Source organism: Balaenoptera acutorostrata, chromosome 4 (assembly GCF_949987535.1).
Source record: "Balaenoptera acutorostrata chromosome 4, mBalAcu1.1, whole genome shotgun sequence".
NCBI classification, from domain to species: Eukaryota; Metazoa; Chordata; class Mammalia; order Artiodactyla; family Balaenopteridae; genus Balaenoptera; species Balaenoptera acutorostrata.
Window position 1 is genome coordinate 31990436 of NC_080067.1, and position 18930 is coordinate 32009365.

The window sequence follows — 18930 nt, forward strand, 5'->3', positions numbered from 1 at the left end:
TAGTCATCTCAATGGACACAGAAAAGGCATTTGAGAAAATTCAGCATCCATTCATGATAAAAACTCTCATCAAAGTGGGTATAGCAGGAACATATCTCAGTATAATAACAGCCATTTATAACAAAACTACAGACAACACTATACAAAAGGGTGAAAAGCTGAAAGCCTTCTTTCTAAATTCATGAACAAGACAAGGATGTGCACACTCCCTGCTTCTATTTAACATAGTATTGGAAGTCCTAACCATAGCAATCAGACAAGAAAAAGAAATAAAACATATCCAAATTGGAAGGGAAGAGGTAAAACTGTCACTATTTGCAGATGACGCAGTACTTTATATAGAAAATTCTGATGTCTGCACCTAAAAACTGTTGAAACTAATAAATTCAGCAAGGTTGCAGGATACAGGATTCATATATACAAATCTGTTGCATTTCTACACACTAATAATGAAATTTCAGAAAGAGAAAGTTTAAAAAATCCTGTTTAAAATCACATCAAAAAGAATAAAATACCTAGGAACAAACTTAACAAGGGGGCTAAAAGACCTATACTCTGAAAACTATAAAATGGTGATGAAAGAAACTGAAGATGACACAAAGAAATGGAAAGCTATCCTGTGCTCTTGGATTGAAGAATTAATATTGTTAAAGAGGCCATACTACCCAAGGCAATCAACAGATTTAATGCAATCCCTATCAAAATACTCATGACATTTTTCACAGTAGAACAAATAATTGTAAAATTTATATAGAATCACAAAAGACCCTAAATTCCCAAGGCAATCTTGAGAAAGAAGAACAAAGCTTGTGATATAACCATTTCAGACTTCATACTGTACTACAAAGCTAGAGTCATCAAAACAGCATGGTATAGCATAAAAACAGTCACATAGATCGATGGAACAGAATTGAGAGCCCAAAATATACCCACATATCTATGGTCAATCTACAACAAAGGAGTCAAGAATATACAATGGAGAAAAGACAGTGTCTTCAATAAGAGGTGCTGGGAAAACTAGACAGCCACATGTAAAAACACGAGATTAGAACATTCCCTCACACAAAATATAAAAATAAATTCAAAATGGCTTAAAGACCTAAATGTAAGAATGGAATCCATAAAACTCTTAGAAAAGAACATTGGCAGAACACTCTGACATAAATTGTAAAAATACATTTTTTGGATCAGTCTCCTAAGACAAAAGAAATAAAAGCAAAAACAAACAAATGGGACCTAGGTAAACTTAAATGCTTTTGCACAGCAAAGGAAACCATCAAGAAAATGAAAAGACAGCCTACAGAAAGGGTGAAAATATTTGCAAATCATGTGACTGACAAGGGGTTAATATGCAAAATATCAAATAGCTCATACAACTCAATATCAAAAACCGAACAACCCAATCAAAAAGTGGTCAGAAGATCTGAATTGCTGTTTTTCTAAAGAAGACATACAGATGGCTAGTAAGCACATGAAAAAGTGCTCAACGTTGCTAATTATTAGAAAAGTGTAAATCAAAAGAAAACTGAGATATCACCTCACACCTGTCAGGATGGCTATCATCAAAAAGTCTACAAAAAGCAAATGTTGGAGAGGATGTGGAGAGAAGGGAACCCTTGTACAGTGTTCGTGGGAATGTAAATTCAGGCATCCACTATGGAAAACACTATGAAGGTTCTCAAAATACTAAAAATAGAACTACCATATGATCCAGCAATTCCACTCCTAGATATATATCTGGAAAAAAAGGAAAACTAATTTAAAAAGGTACATACATCCCAATGTTCACAGCTGCACTGTTTACAACAGCCAAGACATGGAAGCAACCCAAGTGCCCATCAACAGATAAATGGTTTAAGAGAATTGGTAGTTGTGTGCATATATATATATATATATACACACATATATATGTATATGATATATATGCAGTTGAATATCAAATATTTCAGCCATAAAAAAGAATGAAATAATGCCAATTGCAGCAATGTGGATGGGCCTAGAGAATATTATGCTTAGTGAAATAAGTCAGAGAGAGAAAGACAAATAATCTATGATATCATTCATATGTGGAATCTAAAAAATAATACAAATTAATGTACATGCAAAACATAAACTCACAGATACAGAAAACAAACTTGTGGTTAACAAAGGGGAGAGGGAAGGGGGGAGGGACAAATTAGGGTCATGGGATTAACAAATATAAACTATAATATATAACATAGCTAAAGGATATACTGTATAGCACAAGGAATTATACTCCTATAATGGAGTATAATCTGCAAAAATACTGAATCACTATGCTGTACATCTGAAACTAATATAATATTGTAAGTCAACTATACTTCAATTAAAACAAAAGTAAGACTTAGAAGACTAAACCTCACACTAATACCTCTTTAAATATAGCATTATAATTCATCTGTTGAAGAGACTACCTTTGTTCCATTGTATTGCCTTGTTCCTTTGTCAAAGATCAGTGGATTATATTTATGGGTATCTAACTATGGGTTCTCTGTCCTGTTCTGGTGACCTATATTTGTCTATTCTTTTGCAGCTGCCACACTGTCTTGATACTGTAGCCATAGTAAGTCATTTCGATTTTGGGTAGCATCAGTCCTCTAACTCTGTTCTTCTCAGGATTTTGTTCTTGATATTTTCCCCTAATATATATTGTTTTTCTCTTTAGAACCTTAAAATTTTAAAAAGAGAAGGTCTTTTATTACATGCTTGATAAATATCCATCTTTTTTAGAATTTTCTTGAGAGAAAAAGAGCCCAAACATAATATTGGTATTTATTTAAACCTATGTGCTTGTGTGTGTTATGAAATATATATGTCAAGGGATATAGCTGAGGATTTTACACTATGAACTGACATATTAAATTCATTATTTATTAATTAGTATGATTTGAATAACATATATATATAACATAACACAGAAAAGGGCAAACTGATCTGGATGGAATATAGTATAAATTATATATTTCTCAATAAGCCTAGAATTTCTTAGGTTTCTCTAAAATATCTTTTTATTTTTTAAGGGGAAAATAGGCAGTATTGGATATCTGTCTACATCTTCTCTGTAGTATAAATACTGAACTACACACTGAATTCTGAAACATAATTAACACAAAACAAATGTGTCCTTTCTGAAACTGAATAAAACATTATGACAAATAACCTGTTAACAACAGAATTAACATTATAGGGTGGAAAGTAAACACAACAAATTACTTACTTTGGTTGTCCATGATTTAAAGAGTTCTGAAAAAGACCTCATATTAATACATTGTCTACAAATTTATAAGTCAAATATGACTGCTGAAGCAAGACACTCTGAAGCTATATAGTCATACTCATGGAATATTCCTCTTTATTCATCAAGTCTAGCCATATCTGGCCATTTAAACCCTTTGGGCTTGACCCCTTCCCCACTGCTATGTTTTTGAGTAGGACTTTAGAAATGGTTGGTCAGCCCAGGATGGTGGACAATTTCTAAAACCCTGAGGATCCAATGACGCAGAAAGCCATGAAGAAAAGCTGTGAGCCTAAGACCCCCCCACATGGTAACCAAGTTAAAAATCAGAGCCTTCACAATGCACACAGCCTGCGGGGAGCATGCAATCCAGCATCCAGCCTCAGGGCTGGGCTCCAGGCATGAGAAGGAGAAAGGTTAACTGTCAGGTCACACTATTGCAAATATCTCTGGAAATTCCAGGTCCTGAAGACATGTTCTGCCCAGCTTCAACAGCAAATTTGAGAAGACCTTGACCCCATTTTTTATATCAGTATATGCTTTTACGAAAAATGTACGCCCAGGGCTTATAGGAACTGTAACACCATGATAATCCAACTGAAACTTTGCGTTGGTCATTTCTACAGAAAACAAACAAACCCTTTGTACTCAGAACCTCCCTTTTCTAGTGCCTTGATCCCATTCTAGTTTTCTCCAGTACTGTCCAGTCACAATTTTTGCTATCTCTCCACTTTAAATCCCAACTCCCTATATGCTTGTTAATTACAGTTAACATATGAGACAAAAACTATGTTATCTGATTGGTTTATCTTGAACTATACCTGAATGTGAATCAGTCCTCCCCCTTCCCAAACTCTCTCCAGTCTTTCCTGCCCTTTACTAGAGCTTCCTACTGTGTGATCGTAAATGGTAAATAAAAAACAAATAATTCCTCCAGTAAGTGTCTGATATCCAAATTATATAAAGAAATCATACAACTCAGTATCAAAGAAAAACAATCTGATTAAATAATGAGCAGAGGACCTGGAAAACATTTCTTCACAGAAGACATACAAATGGCCAGTAGACACATGAAAAGGTGCTCAATATCATTAATCATCAAGGAAATGCAAATCAAACCCACACAATATCTCCTCACCTTTGTTAGAGTGGCTGTTATCAAGAAGACAAGAGATAACAAGTGGTAGTGAGGATGTGAAGAAAAGGGAACACTTATACCCTGTTGGTGGGAATATAAATTAGTGCAGTCACTATGGAAAACAGTATGGAGGTTCCTCAAAAAATTAAAAAATAGAACTACCATAGGATCCAGCAATTCTACTTCAGCATACTTACCTAAAGTTAACAAAAACACTAATTCAAAAAGATATATGCACTACTATGTTCACTGCAGCATTATTTACAATAACCAAGATATGGAAGCAACCTAAATGTTCATCAATAGATGAATGGATAAAGAAGATGTATTTACACACTTATAAACACCCCCCCACACACAGGAATATTACTTGGCCATAAAAAGAACGAAATCTTGCCATTTGTGACAAGAAAACATGGGTGGATCTAAAGGTTTTTATGCTAAGTGAAATAAGTCAGAAAAAGACAAATACCCTGTCATCTAACTTATATGTGGAATCTTTAAAAAACAAATGAACAAATAAAACAAAATAGAAAAAGACTTATAGATACAGAGAACAAACTGCTGGTTGCCAGAGGGGACAGGAGTATGGGGTTCGGCAAAATGGGTGAAGGGGATTAAGAAGTATAAACTTCCGGACATAAAATAAAGAAGTGGATGAAATATACAGCATAAGGAATTTAGTCAATAACACTGTAATAATTTTGTATGGTTATATTGGTTACTAGACTTATTATGGTGACCATTTTGTAAAGTTTTTGACTGTCAAATGCTGTACACTAGAAAGTAACATAATATTATTTGTCAAGTATATTTCAATTAAAAAAAGTCAGCGAATCCCTAATACCCTTAACTAAAATTTAAGGGTTCCCAAGAAGACCCTCCTCTTCATTTAAAAATCATAAGCATGCAATGCCATATACTAGGCAGTAGAACAAAAATGGAGAAATGGGTAATTAAATGAAATTAAGTACCATATTATAAGTACTTTAAATGCTGTAATTAAAAATGATGGTCCTATAAGAAAGAGAGATGGATGCACCATTTTAGATGGTGGTGGTGCTAGGGTTGTCAAGAAAGTCAGATCTGAGAGCCAAAGGAAGTCTAAAATCAACCAGGCCATGGAGGTGTTCTTGGGGGGGGATGGGGTGGGACGGGGTGAGGCATTAGAGGCAGGGGAAACTGTGTAGGTAGCAGTCCTCAGGCTGAGCAGGGAGGGAGCTTGGCTCATTCGAGGGAATAAAGATCTGTGGGTTACAGAGCAAAATGGAGAGGTGGAAAGGGAAAGTTCTTACAGGCTTACTGTCTCTCTACCTGCTCCCCAAGCTCTCAAAGGCCAGAGCATGTCTGTCTTGTCCAAGACAAGACACTTAATTGGTGCTTGTTGATTCAGTAGTGTGTACAGTATTATTTCACTCTCTTCAGTCAGAAAAAACAGCTCCCTTATAGATGTGAAGGCTGGCTAATCTGTGACTCAGCCGTTTTTTGTGCCACTTCTATCTAACTGCAGAAACCCACTCATTTCCCTTTTTATTTCCTTGTGTTTGTTCAGTGTTCAAGGGCCTACAATTGTCACACTTGCCCGGGTGGTATTAAGAGAAAGTTCTGTTGTTAAGAAAGTTCCAGGAAGAACAAGGGGACACTGAATTGCCTGACACTTGACAGTAAGCAAATCATACATGGACTAACCATGTATCTCAAATTGCTAAACTAAGAGAAACATTGACTGCCTGTTCCTGGAGCTGGGAGGTGGCCATGCCAGGACTTGCATCACCACATGGGAACCAGACAGTGAGCTTGGAGGAGCAGGGACTTGGCCAAATATTAAAAATAATAAATCTAACATTTACTGAGTACATTCTGCAGTTCCAGGCACTGTTGAACAAAGTTACACTAGTACACGTCATACTCTAACTCTTGTTAACTTTTGATCATTACCCAACTTCAGAGATGCTTAAGGAAGGAACATGTAGGAAGAAAGCGGCTCGGAATCCACAGATATTAAGTAGTAGAGGCAGGTTCAAGTCAGGCAGGTGGACTCCTGAGCTAATGGCTTTAGCCTCTATGTGATAAAACCGCCTGTCTTCCCAATTCTTCTGGTGTTCAGTGTGTCTAGCATAGTTTTGGCTCCAGCCACACTCCTCATTAATACTGACTGTTCAACAACAGCTAGCAGGCTCTATTAATCGTCCCTTCTAAGACCCCCAAATGCTGTCAGATACCCCTGAGCCCAGATTCTGGCCATGATCCAGCGCTGCTCCGCGCTGTGAAGAGATGGACTAAGCTAAGCCCAGTCTACCAGGCGGCTTCAGGCAGGAAACCACTTGGCATTGGAAAGGTCTGGGGCTGGCCGGGATAGGACTGGGCCATATGCGCGGCTCTCTAAGTCCCCCGCTGTGCTTCTGGGGTCGATTCCCAAGGCTGCTGGATGCCAGCCCCCACTCTGTGAAGCCAACACTACGCTCTGCCCCCTGCCCTCCCCGCCCTTCCTCCCAGCCGCCCCAATCCTGCGCGTGCGCCTTGCTTCTGCGTTGGTCCTGGGCAGTCGGGATACAGCGAACTGAGGTCAGGGGTCCTGGGCGCTTGCTGTGGTTCTCCTCCCCTGCGGCCCCGTGTCGCTACTGGAGGGCCTGAGACTTGGAGGTGAGACCATCACCTGGGTGAGGCTCAAGGAGCGAAGAGGCTGCCTCCCTTTCTTGCCCCTGGAGAGGCTCCAGAAACATTGGTTCTGAGGATCAGGTCGCGAGGAACTAGGACGTGGCCACCAGCTGGAACTTGGAAGTAGTTAAAGGGGAGTAACCGCCTGCGGGGTGGGCTCTCAGCGCTGGCTCAAGGGAACTTCCTTGATTCTGGCCTTGACCTCCATCTCTTACGTTCCTGTTGCTTTTAAGCCAGGAAGCAGGGGGCGGTAAACGGTAAAAATGAGGATGGGCCAAGCTCATTTTCTTTACGGTCTCTTTTCTCTCTAGCTCATGCTCTCTGCCTCTTTCTGTCTACCAGATGAGGTTTTAAAATAGTTGAAGAGTCAAAGCGACCAGGTGTATAGAATGTTTAATTTTCTGGCCCTATATTGGCACACAACCATGCATAAATACATACTGGTTAAATTGGACTGAAATGTGTTCATTGATTTTTTTTTTCCTTTAACAATTTTTATTTACAAAAGTAACACGTGATCTTCTAAACAGTAAGGCTGAATATGGAGAAAAAAGTGAAACCTTACTCTCTCCACTCCCTGTTTTTTTCCTATTCCACTGTTAACCATGGTTAGCAGACATTTGAAGACTTAACTAAGAGCAGCAAGTGGGAGGAGAGAAGGGGATTGGAAGGGAGGGGAATAGAGAGAGAAATTGACAAAATAAGATGGAAAAAGAAAGGAGACCAAGGCACTTTAGTTTGGATCCCTTCTCATTCACTTTCTGTCTCTGTGACGTTGTGAAAGTTACCTGACCATCTCTGTGCCTCATTTTTAATGTGTAAAATGAAGGTAGTAATACTATCTATCCATAGGGTTTTTATGAAGATTAAGGAAGATAAATATGTAAAGGGTTTAGAATGGTGCCTGCCACAGAGTAAGCACTCAGTACATGCTACACATACAAATATACGTATACATATGTATACGCATCTACACAGTGCTTTTTATTAATTTTTTTACATAAATAGAATTATTTTTATACAAATTATTCCCTGATGCATCTTGGAAATGCATCTTGAAAATCTCCAGGCCTTTAATGCAGAACTGCATCATTGATCTAATAATGTATGTGTACTCTATTTTCAGTTTTTCACAATTAGAAATTTTGTTGTCATCATCATCTTTGTACATATCTTTCTATACAAACTACAGAAAAACATTCTATTCTTCTGCCAATCCAGTCTGAGAATGCTAGTTTTTTCACATTACTCCAGTGCTGTAATTTCAATTATGTTTGCTTCTCTGCTTGGCAGTTTTTATCTTTTTCTTGCTTTTGTTTGTAATATCTAATTGGTAATAGGGCTGAGTACTTTTGAATACAACTACTGGTCATTTACCATTTTATTATCTGATATATCTGATATTAATATCCATTTTTCTGTGGAGTTAGCATTTTTTTCCCCTTGCTGACTTATTGGTGCCCTTTTTTAATATTGCGAAGTTGAATCCCTCATCTGTTAAATAAGATACAGTTCTTTTGCTCAGTGGGTCTCTGGTTTTTAACTTATTTAAACTTGCTTTCATGATTTGTAAGTTTTTGTTTTTAATAATTTTTAATTTTGTTTATTTTGACTTCTGTGCCTGATTTTAAAAAGCCTATTGTGCCCTAGGCTATTTATTATGGCTTTCTCCTTGACACCTGTTTATTTCCTAATTTCCAAGGGGTGGGAATTTCTAGTTTTATTTTTTATTATTTGTAATTGTAGTCCAAGAACATGCTATGAATGGTTTCAGTCATTTGAAATGTTTTGAGACTTGCATTATGGTCCTTTGGTACACAGACAAGTTTTGTACTTATTTTATAATTACTTGAAAAATAGTGGTGGTCTTCAATTGTGGGTACAGTGTTCCAGATTTTAAATTGACTCAATTTGCTAATTGTATGGTCAGTTTATTTTGTTTGCTTGTTCTGTCATTTATTCAGAGGGATTTTAAAATCTCAACTATAATTATGGATTTATTTGTTTCTTCTTGCTTTGATTTTTTTTCATTCATTTTGAGGTTATGTGATTAGGAAATAACTGAAAGTTGTATATTCCTGATGAGTTGAACATTTATCATTATGTAGTGGTTCTCTTTCTGTTTAATATGCCTTTCCTTTATACATATTTTGTGTGAAATTAATGTTTAATTAATTCATAAATATATTCATATATATATTTACATATATATACACACACATATAGATATAGAAATATTCCCTTATCTGGAAATATGTCAAGAGGGTGTACTATGGACCTCACTTTGAGAACCACTTGGTAAAGGAATCTTGTTTTGGTCAGGTATTGGGGGAGCAATGTGTTCATGGAAGGAGGGTCCTAACGCTAAGGATGAATTTTCATTAGTAGACAACCATAGTGGCAACAGCCTCCTTTTCCTGGAATTGGTGTACATGTGGGCATATTATCCAGATTTGGCTAAGGAAGAATCTTCTTGAGGACTTCTAGGAAAGCATTTCCTGCCTACTTTTACATACGTATATGTGTGTATGTATGCGCACGCACACACACACACACACACACACACATACATACATAGATGCTTGTATATGTCTCCTCCTTTGTATATGCAGTGATATGTAGAGTTGTGACAGCATCTTGAGACATTATGAAAAGTCTTGAGGTTTGTAGGATTGAATTGTGGAAAGAGCCCAAGAACTTGATGACACAGATGAGTTGCAGCACTAACCCTGACATATGGTTCCCCATGACTCGTTAAGTGAAGTCTGGCTTATGGCTATGAACACTCAGGAGATATTTATTTTTGTTCTTCACGTGATTTCATACTCAAAGCAGATTTCCTTGTTCTCCTGTCTGAATGGTAGGGTTTAAATCTTTTTAATTTTGTACTATAGTTGTAGCTCTCCTGATTTTGGCTCTTTGTTATTTAGGTTATTTTTAGTCAAAAGCATTGTATCACTGAGGATCTTAAATATATTCCTTCTAAAATTCTCTTTACTGCTCCTACGTCTTTTTTTTTTTTTTGGTCTTGGCCAACTGCTGTAGTCAGTAGCCCCAAGAGTCCCTTAACCCCAAGGTGGAACTGGCATAATAGGGTTTCATGGGAATCAGCAGGAGAAGGTAGGTCCTGACATCTGGGTGTCTCAAGTTCACCTGATGTAGGGTAAAGTTTTCTATTTTGATAAAATTGACTTAGTAGGGCATTTTAATTTTCAATTAGGTTACTAACACTAATTCTTTAATCATCAAGGTTGGGCTGTAATTCTAGGGGTATTACTGGTAGCATAAGCAAACATAAAGCTTCTATAGCATAGCATAGGCTTTTTAGTGTTGTTGTTCTTTCATGACATAACAGCCAAATGGAAATGTTACCCTTTGGTGCACTGGGGCTCTGCTTTCCAGAATTATTCCAAGACCCAGGTTAGTGGAAGCACTGGCTTCTTTAATATGTGATTTCCAAAGTGTTCTGGACTTTGAGTCTGCAGAAAGGAGAAGGGAGAAGAGAGTTGCATATGGAAGGTTTTTATGGGCCCGGCCTGGAATTAACACACACATCACTGCTTTTCATATTCTGTTGGTCAAATCTAAATTGTATGGTAACTAACATCAGCTGTGTTCCTTCTTCCGTGGTATAGAATTGTTGTTGAGAATTGGATGTCTAGCTTAGAACTGCAATTCCTTGCATCTAGATGAGACCATGTGACTGAATTTCTGGCAACAGACATGAGATGAATCAAGTATGTTACCTCCAGGCCAAGGTTCTTAGAAGTAGATGAGCCTTCATCATGCTGTTCCCCCCACCCCCCAGCTGCAGTTGGCTTGATGCAGATGAGATGTGAAGAAACAAAGAACTACAAAACAGAAGGTTATTGTGGTCCTGAAACCATGCGGATAAAAGCTGCCTACAGATCAGAAACCCACTTTGATAGTTTTTAGTTGAGAAATAAAATGCTACTGGGAGAAACCATTGAAATTTTCTAATCGTAGCTACCACTATCCGAAGTAATCACTCTTGGAAAAGTTGGACAGGCAACATTTATAAAAGGCCATACACTACGCTGGAGAGATTGAATTTTATTTTGGAGGATGGATTGAAGAATGATATTCTTTCTGGTGTGAGAAAGACACTATTAGACTCTTGCTTTAGAAAAGCTAAATTAGTGACAGGGTGCAGGATGATTTGTAAAATAGCAGCTGGGAAATCATTTAGTGACAATTCCAGACACAAAATAATGTAATCCTAAAAAGATAGGTATTGTTTAGTAAAATTAGAAGGGGGGGGGCGTTCAGAGATGAAGAAGGAGGAGGAGGAGGAGGAGGAGGAGGGAAAGAAATTGGAGTAGAAGAAACATGGTGTTTGGTGAGTAAACAGATTTGGGAGAGGGGAAGGGAAGACGATTATTTTAAGAAGGTTTCCAGCTGAGCAGTTGAATGGGTGGCAGTGCACACATATAGAGAGGGATCACAGGATGAGATTTGGGGTAAAGTCCAGTTAAATTAATGAATTTAAGATGCCTATGGGACATCAAAGTAGAGACAACTGGTAGGTAAAGAGCACTGGTTCTTCATCTATTGCCTAAAGAAGATTGAAAGGGAGGGCAAGAAGAAATTTGTAAAACAGAAGTGTGATGGTTCTGAAACTCAGGTGGGAGAGACTTTGAATGAGGTGATCAAACGAGGCACAAGATACAGGAAGTAAAAGAAGTTGTGGCTGTGGTGGCCTAGTCCTGCTACTCAGGTCACAGGGTCATGTCCTTTTGTTTGTACCTAATGACAAGGAAACAGTGCCCACACATACCTTCTGGTTAAAAACAATGTCTAATTCATTGTGCCCTTCTCTCCCCCAGTTCCAGAAGGGAAGGGAGATCACCAGTCAGAAGACATTATCTTACAGTCTTATCTACAATCTGAAGCATGGTAAGTAGATGGTATCAGTGTGAAGAAAGTAAGATTTCACTCTTTAGAATTCTAACTACCTCAGCATTTATTCTGATCACTTTGGCCCCATGACATACTAGTTGTGCTTTTGATTGTCATTCTTGAATGTAATCTGATGCTGGTAAGCAGTAAAATGTGTCATATCCTTGATTCTCTGTTCACTACTCCTGGTTGAGGTAGCACCAGTTATTCCCCTGGCATGACTGGGTGGGGTACATCCTTGCATTTACACCTGTTTTATCATGTGGGCCAGTCCTGATTCTCTCTCAGTCCTCTACTGGAAGTTCTGCAAGGCTCACTCCCTGTCTGGGAGGCCAGCCTCTCAGGGTCATTCAAGTTAAACTTTACCATTTGTTGTGCCTATAAGAAATATTTACTTTAAGCTTTCAGATTTGAAAAAGTGCTGCTGCTTTTTTCAGGGCTTAATTTTGGCATCATAGATAATAAATAGATACAAATCTGCTGTAACTCCAAATGATACCAGAAGTTCTCTGTGTGATGTATTGTGGATAGTCCTATTTTGAATTAAAGTTTGTGAAAATTTAGAATCCATTCTTTGGAGAAGAATTGAGAATTTGGATAACCATAGAATTTGGCTTAGTGAATTGGGATGTGGAGCAATCTCTCAAAATAAGAGCATGTGTCCTAATATAATAATGAATTGATCCATTCTTTGCAAAATAATATTTTGAGTGCTTTCTCACAAATTGTCTACAAGTCTTCACAGGAGAGATGGACCATTTCATTTAAAAAAGTGTTCTCATGAACTGTAACACAGAACACACAGATTTAGGAGACATGCTTCAGTTATCCCTTCTCACCCACTTTCAAAGGCTCACCTCAGACCCCAATGTTTGACACAGATAATTGGAGAGTAAGAGAGATAACAATCCACATTTGTAGATTTGGAAATGGCAACAATTAAATTACTTCTTCTGTTATGGCTACAGTTTCCATGACTACTGTTTTTTTTTTATTGGAGTGTAATTGTTTTACAATGTTGTATTAGTTTCCGCTGTACAATGAAGTGAATCAGCCATATATATACCTATATCCCCTCCCTCTTGGACCTCCCTCCCACCCCACTGGCCATCCCACTCATCTAGGCACCGAGCTGAACTTCCTGTGTTTTACAGCATGTTCCCACTAGCTAGCTATTTTACACATGGTAGTGTATATATGTTAATCCTAATCTCCCAATTCGTTCCACACTCCCATTCCCCCACTGTGTCCACATGTCTGTTCTCTACGTCTGTGTCTCTATTTCTTTTTTTTTTTTTCCACACACACACACTGTATTTTATTTTTTTTTATTTTTTATTTTTATTTTTTTTTTTTTATAGCTACTTTATTTATTTATTTATTTATTTATGGCTGTGTTGGGTCTTCGGTTCGTGCGAGGGCTTTCTCTGGTTACGGCAAGTGGGGGCCACTCTTCATCACGGTGCGGGGACCGCTCTTCATCGCGGTGCACGGGCCTTTCACTATCGCGGCCCCTCCCGTTGCGGGGCACAGGCTCCAGACGCGCAGGCTCAGTAGTTGTGGCTCACGGGCCCAGCTGCTCCGTGGCATGTGGGATCTTCCCAGACCAGGGCTCGAACCCGTGTCCCCTGCATTAGCAGGCAGATTCTCAACCACTGCGCCACCAGGGAAGCCCTGTATTTTATTTTTACAAGAGATAAATAGACTGACACCAAGCATTGTACATGGATGACCACAACAAAAGCAACAGTGATTGCAATTACCAAACATGAAACACACTCATACTATGTCATAATATTGACATTCAGTCCAGTAATCCTCCACTGTAACAGCTCCTTTACTTTGCAGTGAAAATTGATTTGTATATTCTTTGCCTCTGAGTCCTTGTGGGATTTTTTTTTTTTTAATTCAGACAGAAAGTCACAAAAATTATACTCATCCTCATCAGTTCACTCAGTCCCATGTAATTAATTTTTTTTTTCATCTTGATCTTTTGTTAGCACTTTTATGAGTTCATCAGTTTTTCATTAGAGTTCTGAAAATGCTTATTCATTCAGTTCAGCAGTACAGTCAGTTACCAGAAACCTGTACTTGTCAGAGTCTTTTCCATGAATTTCTTGAAGATGAAACCCTTTTATAGGAACATATTTGCAAAATCATCAGAGTACACCCAGAACTGTCTGTAAATGACAAAAGACTTAAAAATGACCATGGTTAAAGATTTGATGAAAGTTCATAATAATGCAGTTGACAAGAAAATTAGTTATTTCTGAGATATACATTTTAAAGTAATAACTAGGATTATTACTTATAACATTATACCAGAACATATAAGATTTTTAGAAGTTTCCTGTAATGTCTGAAACATTTATATTAACATATTTCCATACATATTTCCATACAAATACAAATATAAGATTTTTAGAAATTTCATGTAATGTCTGAAACATTTATATTAACATATTTCCATACATATTTCCATACAAATACAAATATAAGATTTTTAGAAATTTCATGTAATGTCTGAAACATTTATATTAACATATTTCCATACATATTTCCATACAAATACAAATATAAGATTTTTAGAAATTTCATGTAATGTCTGAAACATTTATATTAACATATTTCCATACAAATAACCCAATGAAAGTTTAGTATTAGTTGTTTTGTTTGTTTTTTTATACTGCAGGTTCTTATTAGGCATCAGTTTTATACACATCAGTGTATACATGTCAATCCCAATCGCCCAATTCAGCACACCACCATCCCCACCTCACCGCCGTTTTCCCCCCTTGGTGTCCACATGTCCATTCTCTACATCTGCGTCTCAACTTCTGCCCTGCAAACTGGTTCATCTGTACCATTTTTCTAGGTTCCACATACATGCATTAATATACGATATTTGTTTTTCTCTTTCTGACTTACTTCACTCTGTATGACAGTCTCTAGATCCATCCACGTCTCAACAAATGACTCAATTTCGTTCCTTTTTATGGCTGAGTAATATTCCATTGTATATATGTACCACATCTTCTTTATCCATTCGTCTGTTGATGGGCATTTAGGTTGCTTCCATGACCTGGCTATTGTAAATAGTGCTGCAATGAACATTCGGGTGCATGTGTCTTTTTGAATTACGGTTTTCTCTGGGTATATGCCCAGTAGTGGGATTGCTGGGTCATATGGTAATTCTATTTTTAGTTTTTTAAGGAACCTCCATATTGTTCTCCATAGTGGCTGTATCAATTTACATTCCCACCAACAGTGCAAGAGGGTTCCCTTTTCTCCACACCCTCTCCAGCATTTGTTGTTTGTAGATTTTCTGATGATGCCCATTCTAACAGGAGTGAGGTGATACCTCATTGTAGTTTTGATTTGCATTTCTCTAATAATTAGTGATGTTGAGCATCTTTTCATGTGCTTCGTGGCCGTCTGTATGTCTTCTTTGGAGAAATATCTATTTAGGTCTTCTGCCCATTTTTGGATTGGGGTGTTTGTTTTTTTGACATTGAGCTGAATGAGCTGTTTATATATTTTGGAGATTAATCCTTTGTCCGTTGATTCATTTGCAAATATTTTCTCCCATTCTGAGGGTTGTCTTTTCGTCTTGTTTATGGTTTCCTTTGCTGTGCAAAAGCTTTGAAGTTTCATTAGGTCCCACTTGTTTATTTTTGTTTTTATTTCCATTACTCTAGGAGGTGGATCAAAAAAGATCTTGCTGTGATTTATGTCAAAGAGTGTTCTTCCTATGTTTTCCTCTAAGAGTTTTATAGTGTCCAGTCTTATATTTAGGTCTCTAATCCATTTTGAGTTTATTTTTGTGTATGGTGTTAGGGAGTATTCTAATTTCATTCTTTTACATGTAGCTGTCCAGTTTTCCCAGCACCACTTATTGAAGAGACTGTCTTTTCTCCACTGTATATCTTTGCCTCCTTTGTCATAGATTAGTTGACCATAGATGCGTGGGTTAATCTCTGGGCTTTCTATCTTGTTCCATTGATCTATGTTTCTGTTTTTGTGCCAGTACCATATTGTCTTGATTACTGTAGCTTTGTAGTATAGTCTGAAGTCAGGGAGTCTGATTCCTCCAGCTCCATTTTTTTGCCTCAAGACTGCTTTGGCTATTCGGGGTCTTTTGCGTCTCCATACAAATTTTAAGATGATTTGTTCTAGTTCCGTAAAAAATGCCATTGGTAATTTGATAGGGATTGCATTGAATCTGTAGATTGCTTTGGGTAGTATACTCATTTTCACAATGTTGATTCTTCCAATCCAAGAACATGGTATATCTCTCCATCTGTTGGTATCATCCTTAATTTCTTTCATCAGTGTCTTATAGTTTTCTGCATACAGGTCTTTTGTCTCCCTAGGTAGGTTTATTCCTAGGTATTTTATTCTTTTTGTTGCAATGGTAAATGGGAGTGTTTCCATAATTTCTCTTTCAGATTTTTTATCATTAGTGTATAGGAATGCAAGAGATTTCTGTGCATTAATTTTGTATCCTGCAACTTTACCATATTCATTAATTAGCTCTAGCAGTTTTCTGGTGGCAGTTTTAGGATTCTCTATGTATAGTATCATGTCATCTGCAAACAGTGACAGTTTTACTTCTTCTTTTCCAATTTGTATTCCTTTTATTTCTTTTTCTTCTCTGATTGCCGTGGCTAGGACTTCCAGAACTATGTTGAATAATAGTGGTGAGAGTGGACATCCTTGTCTCGTTCCTGATCTTAGAGGAAATGCTTTCAATTTTTCACCATTGAGAATGATGTTTGCTGTGGGTTTGTCATATATGGCCTTTATTATGTTGAGGTAGGTTCCCTCTATGCCCACTTTCTGGAGAGTTTTTATCATAAATGGGTGTTGAATTTTGTCAAAAGCTTTTTCTGCATCTATTGAGATGATCATATGGTTTTTCTTCTTCAATTTGTTAATATGGTGTATCACATTGATTGATTTGCGTATATTGAAGAATCCTTGCATCCCTGGGATAAATCCCACTTGATCATGGTGTATGATCCTTTTAATGTGTTGTTGGATTCTGTTTGCTAGTATTTTGTTGAGGATTTTTGCATCTATATGCATCAGTGATATTGGTCTGTAATTTTCTTTTCTTGTAGTGTCTTTGTCTGGTTTTGGTATCAGGGTGATGGTGGCCTCATAGAATGAGTTTGGGAGTGTTCCTTCCTCTGCAATTTTTTGGAAGAGTTTGAGAAGAATGGGTGTTAGCTCTTCTCTAAATGTTTGATAGAATTCACCTGTGAAGCCCTCTGGTCCTGGACTTTTGTTTGTTGGAAGATTTTTAATCACAGTTTCAATTTCATTACTTGTGATTGGTCTGTTTATATTTTCTGTTTCTTCCTGATTCAGTCTTGGAAGGTTATACCTTTCTAAGAATTTGTCCATTTCTTCCAGGTTGTCCATTTTATTGGCATAAAGTTGCTTGTAGTAGTCTCTTAGGATGTTTTGTATTTCTGCGGTGTCTGTTGTAACTTCTTTTTCATTTCTGATTTTATTGATTTGAGTCCTCTCCCTCTTTTTCTTGATGAGTCTGGCTAATGGCTTATCAATTTTGTTTATCTTCTCAAAGAACCAACTTTTAGTTTTATTGATCTTTGCTATTGTTTTCTTTGTTTCTATTTCATTTATTTCTGCTCTGATCTTTATGATTTCTTTCCTTCTGCTAACTTTGGGTTTTGTTTGTTCTTCTTTCTCTAGTTTCTTTAGGTGTAAGGTTAGATTGTTTACTTGAGATTTTTCTTGTTTCTTTAGGTAGGCTTGTATAGCTATAAACTTCCCCCTTAGAACCGCTTTTGCTGCATCCCATAGGTTTTGGGTCGTCGTGTTTTCATTGTCATTTGTCTCTAGGTATTTTTTGATTTCCTCTTTGATTTCTTCAGTGATCTCTTGGTTATTTAGTAACGTATTGTTTAGCCTCCATGTGTTTGTCTTTTTTACGTTTTTTTCCCTGTAATTCATTTCTAATCTCATAGCGTTGTGGTCAGAAAAGATGCTTGATATGATTTCAATTTTCTTAAATTTACTGAGGCTTGATTTGTGACCCAAGATGTGATCTATCCTGGAGAATGTTCCGTGCGCACTTGAGAAGAACGTGTAATCTGCCGTTTTTGGATGGAATGTCCTATATATATCAATTAAATCTATCTGGTCTATTGTGTCATTTAAAGCTTCTGTTTCCTTATTTATTTTCATTTTGGATGATCTGTCCATTGGTGTAAGTGAGGTGTTAAAGTCCCCCACTATTATTGTGTTACTGTCGATTTCCTCTTTTATAGCTGTTAGCAATTGCCTTATGTATTGAGGTGCTCCTATGTTGGGTGCATATATATTTATAATTGTTATATCTTCTTCTTGAATTGATCCCTGGATCATTATGTAGTGTCCTTCCTTGTCTCTTGTAACATTCTTTATTTTAAAGTCTATTTTATCTGATATGAGTATAGCTACTCCAGCTTTCTTTTGATTTCCATTTGCATGGAATATCTTTTTCCATCCCCTCACTTTCAGTCTGTATGTGTCCCTAGGTCTAAAGTGGGCCTCTTGTAGACGGCATATATATGGGTCTTGTTTTTGTATCCATTCAGCCAGTCTATGTCTTTTGGTTGGGGCATTTAATCCATTCACGTTTAAGGTAATTATCGATATGTATGTTCCTATGACCATTTTCTTAATTGTTTTGGGTTTGTTTTTGTAGGTCCTTTTCTTCTCTTGTGTTTCCCACTTAGAGAAGTTCCTTTAGCATTTGTTGTAGAGCTGGTTTGGTGGTGCTGAATTCTCTTAGCTTTTGCTTGTCTGTAAAGCTTTTGATTTCTCCATCAAATCTAAATGAGATCCTTGCTGGGTAGAGTAATCTTGGTTGTAGGTTCTTCCCTTTCATCACTTTAAGTATATCATGCCACTCCCTTCTGGCTTGCAGAGTTTCTGCTGAGAAATC